Source organism: Nyctereutes procyonoides, unplaced genomic scaffold (assembly GCF_905146905.1).
Source record: "Nyctereutes procyonoides isolate TBG_1078 unplaced genomic scaffold, NYPRO_anot_genome, whole genome shotgun sequence".
Classification (NCBI taxonomy): Eukaryota; Metazoa; Chordata; class Mammalia; order Carnivora; family Canidae; genus Nyctereutes; species Nyctereutes procyonoides.
The window spans coordinates 14,084,048-14,094,258 of record NW_026575126.1 but is presented as its reverse complement, the minus strand read 5'-3'; positions in this window follow the sequence as shown (position 1 = coordinate 14,094,258).

Genomic DNA, 10,211 nt, shown 5'->3' with positions numbered 1-10,211 from the left:
AAATGTGCCAGGGACATAGCCATGAAACATTTGCCAGGTACCAGCCAGAAGTGCATCCTGCACATTTTTCATTTTCAAGGCGCTGGGGTCCAGGAGGTATCTAGCACCGGGCATCCTTGTGCCATCCAATGAGTTTCCTGTTCATAATGGGTGGTTTCCTGAGATGTGGGAGGTTGTGTTACCTAAAGTCAGTGTCCTACAAGTCCACCTTCTGTCCTTCTTTCCCACATCTTGAGGGACTTAGGAGCCCTGGGCTCCTGGGGGTCGGCCTGATGGCCAAGTTGTCCCAGAATGGGTAGGAAGATTGGGCTCCTCACTGTGTCTTTCTACACAAATGTCCATGGCTATCATTATTCAGGGCTGAGCCTGCAGAGAAAATTGTATAACTGTGCAGATTAGGGCCATGACAAATTCATGGTTTTCAAAATCAGTTAACCCTCAATGATCCTTCTGCCAAGAGTCTGCTCCTTTTCCTATTTTCCTTGGCTACTCTTCCAAACCTTAACTCTCTTCCACAAACCTAACTCACCCCTGCCCCCACCTTCTTGAGTATGCACTGGCTTTCCATTTTCTGAGAAAACCAGTTTGCCAGGCATCACCTTTCCCATTCTCACACCTCTGCATCTGCAGAGTTGTCCACCCTGGCACCTTGCCTCCTCACAATCAATCCAGAGGCTCTCGGCAGAGCCACTGAGATGTGGTCTATTTATTCTACTGAGACTCTGGGCCTTATGGACCATATAATGATGGAGATGGCAGGCATTATCTCTGCTGCCACATGGATGCAGACTGCTTGAGAAAAATGAAACAAAGTGGAGGCAGAGAGAATCCTATAATATTTTGATAAATCTTTAGAGGCAGTCATGCCTGGATTTTTTCAGTTACATGAGTTAAGTTTTTCTTTCTCTTCAGCTGGTTGGCTTCTATCACTCACAACTAAAGGAGACTGAAAGAAAGCACTCTTTCTAGACTGTAAATGTCACCAGGGAAGGACTATGTCTGTGTCTGTGTTGTTTATTACCAGCACTTAAGACAGTGCCTGGCACATAGTAAGTTCTCAATAAATATGTACAGACTAACCATACCTGTGCCTATTGTTGAGGGTCCCATCTCTTTACCTCAGCTCCATCTTTGTTCATTTATCAGGTTCTTTCCTGTGTTTTAAGCCTCTCCCTTCCTCAGATCATATATATGTATATATTCAAGTCCCCTTAATCCTAAAAATAGAACCAAGCACATAACAACAAAATTAAAATCTCCTTTATTATGGTATTTCTTTCTAGCACCCTGACCTACTTTCCCATCTCATGCAAGCTTTTCAAAAGCATATTTTTAACTCATTGCAACCTGGCTTCCATTCCAACTACTTCAGTGCTGTCATACTCATTCCTGACATCCGTGACATGAATGTACTCTCCGTCAGTCACTCTGATTACTATCCACACAGTTGATTGATACCCTTCTTCCTAGAATCCCTCAGAATCTTCCAGCCTCCATTTTCTAGATCTCAGCTCTTGGCTCCCCTTTTTGCCTGAAAGCTCTGCTTCAATTCTAGCCTTCCAGTAACAGAATTTGGAATTCTTTTCCTGCATTGGAATTACAGTAGCACAACCCTCTCGTAAGCCTTGGTAAATTCCTCCCTGGTGGCTTGCCTCTGCCGTTCAGTGTGTCCAGGGCCCACACTGATGTCCCATTTTGACCTTCAGAGTTATACCGAGTGGAGGATGGCCGCTGTGGCTCGAAGGCTGACACTCTTAGGTCAGTAATTTTCAGAGGCCAGTCTCCTAGATCCACACTTTAGGTATTGAACTGGAATTTTCTCTGCAAACTCCAGCATCAGGTGAGAGATAGAGTTCATTTTATTGAGGATAGTGTGCTATTACCTAAGGCCGAGAGATAGAGTTCATTTTATTGAGGATAGTGTGCTATTACCTAAGGCCATTTCAGGAATGAGAGACTATGAAAGGAGGTACCTTGTCACACTGTTCTAGGAGCCCCTCTGGAAATTTATCATGGCTGGTTCTGGTGACCTGACAAGTAGTGGAGGATTCTGGGCATCTAAGTAGAAAATTACAACTTCACCCATATAACAAGTGAACGTGCATGAATAACGTGAATTGTTTAATTTATAGAGGCTTAAGAGATAAATGATCTCTGCTCATCCTGCTAGCTTTAGAAAACAACAGAGTCCTCCAGTGGCTACATCCATTTCATTTATGCACTCAGCAAATATTTGGCAAGCACCTACGGCCTGCAAGGAATTTATTATCCACATAGGAACAAAAATCATGCAGATAAATAGCTTTAATAAAATGTGGCATTAAATTTCAAATGGGTTTTCTTCTGTTAAAGGGCTACCAGGAGCCTTAAGAGTAAGAGCTAAGTCAACAAACACCAAGTACTCATTTAATCTAGTAAAATGCCAGTTCATCTCATTCAGCCATGGCTGAACACAGCTCCGTATCAGAGCCAAGAGCAGTAGCCTGGGGTGGATGCTGGGAACTGATATTTCTAACAATGTTCCTGAGCAATTCTGATGTGCCCTAGGTTTGGGCATCATTGGTACATTTCACCCTTTGCCTCACAACTAGACTTGCCATGGCCATGTCATTTGATGGTATCTTCTTGAAAATGGGTCCTCTCTTGATTATCTGACTGTATTCCCTCTGGGTCTCTCCTTTCTGTTTTTTCTCAGTCTTTTTCCCTGGCTACTAACTTTCTGCCATGTATTTGTTTTCCGTGGCTGTCATAGCCTCAAACTTAGTGGCTTAAAATAACACAAAGTTATTATTTTTCAGTTTTGTAGATCAGAAGCCCAACACAGGTCTCACTGGGCTAAAATTAAGGTGTCAGTAGGGCTCTGTTTCCTTCTGGAGGCTCTAGGGGAGAATCTATTTCCTCGCCTTTCCCAGTTTCTCAAAGCTCATGGCCTTCATCCATCTTCAAACGGGCAACATGGGGCTGAGTCCTTTTCATGCTGCATCACTCCGACTTCCTCTTCTGTGTCCCCCTTCCACATTTGAAGACTTTGTGATTACGCTGGGCCCACTGGGGTAATCCACACTACTCTAAGCAATCTGATTCCATCTGCTGCCCCCTTTGCCATGTATCCTAATCTCTTCAGAGATTCTGAGGATTTGGATGTGGTTGTCTCTGGGTGGAGGGTGGAGGGGATCACTCTGCTGCTGTCAACCTTTTTACTGTGTTGTTCTGTAGCCCTCTCTTTGCAAACCAGGCCTTCCGAGGCCGAACAGGTGGTGTGAGTGAGTGAAGCTGGAGACGGAAGCAAAGTGGTGGGCTGGGGCCCCTTTGAAAGGGGGCATTGGCTGGTCAACCAGCCAATGCTTACTATGTGAGAAGTGCACCCAGCATTGCCAGATCTTTTGATTTTTCGGAAAAGCCAGAACTTTAGATTTTTTCTTTGTTATATTCCACGGCTTTAAAATATTGGCAATAAATTTTAATATTTAGGAATGCCTGGGTGGCTCAGCAACTGAGCATCTACCTTTGGCTCAGGGCATGATCCCGGGATCCTGGGATCGAGTCCCACATTGGGCTCCCTGGAGGGAGCCTGCTTCTCCTTCTGCCTATGTCTCTGCCTCTCTGTGTCTCTCATGAATAAATAAATAAATAAATACATCTTTAAATTTTTTTAATATTTAAAAGCATTATGTGAGTCAAACCAAACACATCTATTGCTATATTTGGCCTTGAGCTGCTCTATATTTGCCTCCTGGAAATGATATCCTTGAGCCTAAGAATTCAAGCACCACCTGTACTGTGCATGATGACTCCCAAATCTATACGTTTATTTAGACTTCTCTGATGTGCTGAGAACAACTTCTCCAACTACATTTTCAACAGCCACATTGACTCATGCTCCCTCTGTACAAATCTACTTTTTTGAGCCCAAGACCTGGGAGTCCCTCACTTTCCAGTCCAATGGTCATCAGGTCCTACAATCTGTCCCCTCCTTTGAGCTTGGGGCCATGATTACCTCTTTATGGGATTATTATAACACTTTTTTGCTCATCTCTTAGGATCCATTCTTTCTGATTCCAGCCTACACTCTAAAATGCAACTTAGATACATCATCTTTTGCTTCTACTGAACATTCTTTGGTGGATTCTGATAACTTACAGGGTGAAGTCCAAAGTCCATCATATAGCATTCCATGCTTCTCATGTTGTGACCCAGCATTACCTCTCCAACCTTATTTCTTACCAGTTTTCCACTGCTATCTGGTATTTTCGTATTCTAGAACATTAATTCCAGTTCCCTGTATGTCGGCTGTGGCTTAACACTCACTGGTCCCTCTGACTGGGATGCCCTTCCCCATGGATGCACCTGGAGACCTTTCCTCATCCTTACCCTACAGGTCAGGGCTTACTTAAGCTGTGAAATGTTCTCCAACTCCTTCCCCTCAGCCTTTCCACAGCCCTTCTTCCCAGCAATCATTGTGCTCTGCTTATGCATTTTTTATTGCATCTGTCTCACGTGGCTTTAATTATTTGCTCACGTACATGTCTCCTTTGTGTCTTATCTTTGTGTCATGAGTACTTAGCAGAGGGCCCTCACAACAGACATGCCTAATAATATTTCTGAATGAACAAATGAATGAATGAAGGAACCATGCTACACAGATGGCATCTGTCCTATTTATGATCAAAATTACCCAAGGAGTTGTAATTCTTTGATGAGTTTCTCATTCCTCTCTTCAAATAAGTTTCTATCTTCCGCCAGCTGCAGAAGCTCTTTGAATGATTTAAAAAGCAGAATTCAAAATTGGCTGCCAAGAAATGCCACTTCATTTCCTTTCTAAAATAACGTGACTTTCCCCATGACCCAGACAAAAGAGCAACCCTTGGCTAATGTTTCATTATAAAAAGGATTTTTTCAGGGAAGAAGAGGTTAACTTGAGTGGATTTCAGCTTTGCCCATTTCCTTGGTGATCCCTAGCTATTTCTTTCCAGGTGTGAAGGCTCTTTCCTGTGTAGATGCACAGGGGAAGGCCACTCTAGGGCCTGCTTTTAATCCCATGGTGACGCTATCTCAGGAAGTGCCAGGACCTTGTGAACCTTGCAGTCTCCTGCAACTTAGTCATAGATCTGGGAAAGGACCACAATTTACAAGGCATTTCTCTCAGAGAGCAGATTAGTCATCTTTCTAAAAATGGAAGGAGCAGGCACAAAGGGGCGCTTGTATTCACAGGAAGCTGGGCCAACAGAGCCCCCAGCAAAGCCTGTAAACTGATTGGAAGAATTAGGGGAAAGATTAGCTCCAGGGCAGTCCTACCATCACTCCCAATCTACCCAACTGTCCTAGGGCAGACCCCAGGGCAAAAAAGAAGCCCAGCACCTGGACCCACATAGTTACTGGACATCACTTTTTTTAAAAAAGATTTTATTTATTTATTTATTTATTTATTTATTTATTTATTTATTTATTTGTTTGTTTATTTATTTATTTGGCAGGGGGTGCGTAGGGGGAGGGAGAGGGAGAGAATCTTAAGCAGACTCTGCACTGAGTGCAGAGCTCTCTGTGGGGCTCTATGACATGACCTGAAACCAGGAGTCAGACGCTCAACTTACTGAGTCACCTAGGTGCCCCCAAATACCACTATTTTGATGCCTGAGATTTTCTCCTCTCCTGAATCTCTGGCTTATATTATCTCCCTCTGTTCCTTGAGGGAAAAAGAGGGAGGGAAAGGAATGAGCATGCACTGTGTACCTCTTGTGAACCAGAAAATGTGTTAGGTGCTTTAAATGCTTGTCTTTTTTAACTTGTTTCAATTTTATTTGCATTCTTAAATCTCCATTTTACAAGGGAAGAGACTGAGCACCAGTGAGGCCAAGCAACTTGCTCATTTTTGAACAACCAGTGAACGATGGGGCCAGCATATCATTCAGTTGATGTTATTGTGAAGCCCGTGCTTATTCCACTTATGATGCTGCTGCTATAGGAGAATAGCTGTAAAATCTAGTTTTTGTGCTTGTTTGCCAGAATGGACAGCTTATGTTAGCCTATCTAGTTTATAATTTTATTGGCTAATGTGTCCAGCGTATTCTCAGGCCAACATTTGGGCAACGAATCAACACCTGTTACATGGAAGGACTGCCAGTTTGATCCAAAGGGGCATTAGAACCAGCCTCTGCCTGCCAGGACGGATGTGGAGGCTTATCCAGTAAGACGAAGATGTTAAGGAGCAATACTAGGCATGTGAGAGCACAGGACCTGCCATAAGTAAGCACATTGGCAATTCTGGATATTTCTACCATGACATGGACTCTGGTGATGTTCTCAGGTGAGACGTGTCCCTGGGTGTTTGTGGGGTGTTTGAGTGTTGGTTCACTCAAGAACATGTGTTAGACTGCAAGAGATTGAGAGCTTACAGTTAAAAGGATTACTTGAATCAAGGAGGACGTTTGGTGTTTTAATCATTAGTAGTGCCATACCAGTGGCAATTTCACAACAGATGGCAGTACATCCATATGTTAGGGCTTCCGTGTCTGACAGTCACCGCAGAGGGCAGCCAAATGTCTAATGTGGACAAAACATGCTGTGACCTGAGATGAGGGGGTGTTCGGTGGGGCTGGAGCAGATGGGGATGTCTTACCCGGAAGAGCAGATGTTGCAGACTCATGCCTAGCGTCATGCCTGTCACGTGGAAGAGCTTAGCACATGAATCAAAATTGAAAAATGCAGGGCACAACCAAAGTCTAGCATGAGCTTAGGACCCCCTTTCCCCAGTGCAGTGAGGACACACAAGTGAACCACAGCCCTGGCCCCCGCCTGCAGACACATTATCTCAGGTAGGGGATCAGGCGAGGGCAAACTCTCGGGAGAGACTGAATGTTTTCTAAAGGAATTGCTTGATTGATTAGTCTGGAATATGCTTTTAGTCAAACAGCATAGAAACTATTTCTTCCCTTAGCCAGAGGGTGTGGGGTTGGGTGGAGGACTGGACTGATAAGGAGTAAAGGAGTTCCATATTCTCGGCTTTAAGTGGCTTGTGAAGTAGATTTTGTGACTCTGTTACATTGATATTGTTATCTGCTGCTTTTTCCATTTGAGATCTTATAGACCCCATGTCACTTTCTCCTTTATTCATCCTAACTTTCGAGAGTTAACACTATCTTTAGTTCTTCTGTCCAGTACCTTTGTGTGACTTCACATTTTGTCAAATCTCTCTTTCTTTTTCCACCAACTTTCAGAGAGGCCTCTGAGTTCCTATTTTGTAAGGTCAGGGCACTTCCATCTACTACGCCTTCTACCTTCTGATTTCTGTCGTTTGGATAATTGATGTTTACCTTCTATTCTGTGACCATATTCAAGTCTCATTTTACATTATATGTAGGTTGAGTGTAAAAGGTTGAGTATCAAAAACATATTTATGCTACTTTGTGAAATACTTTGCAGTGCGGAGCCATGTGTTAATGTCATGACCCCTCTACCTTGCAGAGGGCATTAGCTCTGAGCTGCTGCTGTCACAAATTGGTATAGACTTAGTGCCTTAGCAAACACCACAGTTGCTCAGTGACTTACTAAAACAACACAAATCTAAAGTTTTGGGAGTCTGAAGTCCCCCAGGGGTCTCAAAGGGCTAAAATCAAGGTGTCAGCAGGGCTTTACTTCTGGAGGTTCTAGGGATGAATTTATTTCCTTGCCTTTTCCAGCTATTATAGGTCACCTGCATAGGCTTGTGGCTCCTTCCTCCATTTTCAAAGCCAGTCATTGCTTTGGAATGATCCTTCTTCCATCATCACATGTTTCTCTGATCACAGCCTGGAGACATTCTCTGTTGTGAAGCACTCCTGTAATTAGATCGGGCCTACCTGCACAATCCAGGATAATTTCCCCCAACTGAAATTTCATAATCTTCATCACATCTGCAAAGTTCCTTTTGCCATATAAGGTAACATATACACAGTTTCCAAGGAATAGGGCATGGACATCTTTGAGGAATCCTTATTCTCCCCATTACTAAAGAGAAAATGTTCCTGATGTTAAAAAAAAAAATGGGGGGTGCTTGGGTGACTCAGTTGATTAAGCATCTGCCTTTGGCTCAGGTCATGATCTCAGGGTCTTCGGATGGAGTCCCACATCGGGCTCCCTGCTCAGTGGGGAGCCTGCTTTTCCCTGTGCTATTTCCCTTGCTTATGCTCTCTGGCTCTCTCTCTCCATCAAATAAATAAATGAAATAATAAATGATAGGAAAATAAAATAAAATTAATGGGTTCTACTTCTTACACTCGATCACTGCTCAAAATCCACACCGTATTTTAATGTACTTCATTTTTTTGGACTCTAATTTTCTTGTTTAGATTTTTGCTTTTGTTTTTAGTGGAGTCCTTGTTAGTTTTTTGTTAGAAATATGTTTTCTGCTCACCAAATCCTTATGTCTTCCTGCCTTTTATCTCTAACTTATGTATTATTGAGATCCATTTTAGGGTAATTTTAATTTTTTTAAAGCCAATTTTTTGGAGTTCACCAAATTCTTGTTCTAGTTTGGACCGATTGCTTTCTAGACCCACTGCTCTCTTTTCACCTGGCATTTCTTGTCCTTGAACTCTTGGTTTCTGTGTGTGTGACTATCATAAATAAATAAAAAAATTTTTTTAAAAAAAATTTTGTTTAAACAAAACATTTGTTTTCTATAAACATTGTTTTCTTCAATCAAAGCTTACTCATTTTTCATTATATTTAGTCTTTGGAGTAATATAGTTTTATTGGTACTGTGAGTGGGGTTTTAAAAATTATATTTCCAATTATTTAAATCATAAGAAATATTAGTGATTTTTGTAGGTTGATTCTATGTTTATCTCTCTTACTCTGTCTTCTTACTAAGTTCAGTAATTTTTCAATTTATGGTCTTAGATTTTACTTTATTTTAAAGATTTTATTTATTCATGAGAGACAGAAAGAGAGGCAGAGGAACAGGCAGAGGAAGAAGCAGGCTCCTCACAGGGAGCCTGATGTGGGACTCCATCCCAGGACCCAGGGATCACAGCTTGAGCCAAAGGCAGATGCTTAACCACTGAACCACCCAGGCACCCTATTGTCTTAGATTTTAAATGTAGACACATTTTGCCTGTTTAGCACCAATATTTAAAGCTTTTTCTTTTTTGAATGTTATTGCATTGACTAAGGTCTCAAGAATAGTTTGAATAATAATGTGTCCTGTTCTTCACTTAAATATGAATACTCCTAATATCTCACTGTAAAGTAAATATTTATCATAGGTTTCTTGTATATTACCACTACCATGTTACTAAAGCTTCCTTCTGTTCATAGCTTACTAAAATATTTTTTAATAATTTTATTTATTTATTTATTTATTTATTTATTTATTTATTTATTTATTTATTTATGATAGTCAGAGAGAGAGAGAGAGAGAGAGAGAGAGAGAGAGGCAGAGACACAGGCAGAGGGAGAAGCAGCCTCCATGCACCGGGAGCCCGACGTGGGATTCGATCCCGGGTCTCCAGGATCGCGCCCTGGGCCAAAGGCAGGCGCCAAACCGCTGCGCCACCCAGGGATCCCTAAAATATTTTTTAAATCTTAAAATTAGGAGGGCTCCTGGGTGGCTCAGTTGGTTAAGCATCTGCCTTTGGCTCAGGTCATGATCCCAGAGTCCTGGGATTGGGTTCTGCACTGGGCTCCCTACTCAATGGGGAGTCTGCTTCTCCCTCTCCTTTTGCCTCTCCCCCTTGCTCGTGCTCTCTCTCACTTTCTCTCTCTCAATTAAATAAATAAAATCTTTAAGAAAATTAAAATTAGGAATGGATGCTAATGTTGTGAATTCCAAGAACAGAATATCTGATTTCCTAAGACTGAACCACATTTAAATTGAAAGGATTTGTAAGCTTGATCAGTCATTTGCCTCTAGCCCGTGATGTGGCTTATTAGGATAACTCCCTAAGAAGTGGCATGGTACAGTGAGGTTTTTGCATCTGTCACACTCTGGTAAACCCATGAAGTTTTTCCAGAACACAAAATAATTATCTTCCATACAAAATTGTTGTTTTTTGTTGTTGAAAATGTAGAAGATTTTGGTGAACATCAACTTTTTCCTGTCTGACCAGCAATTCTTTCTTTGGAAAACTACCTTTCCCCCAATCCATGTAATTCTGGTGAGGCTGTCAATCATGTGTATCTCCCAACCCAGGCCCAGACACAGGCTCTGACCCAGGCTGGACCACGAGTCCCCT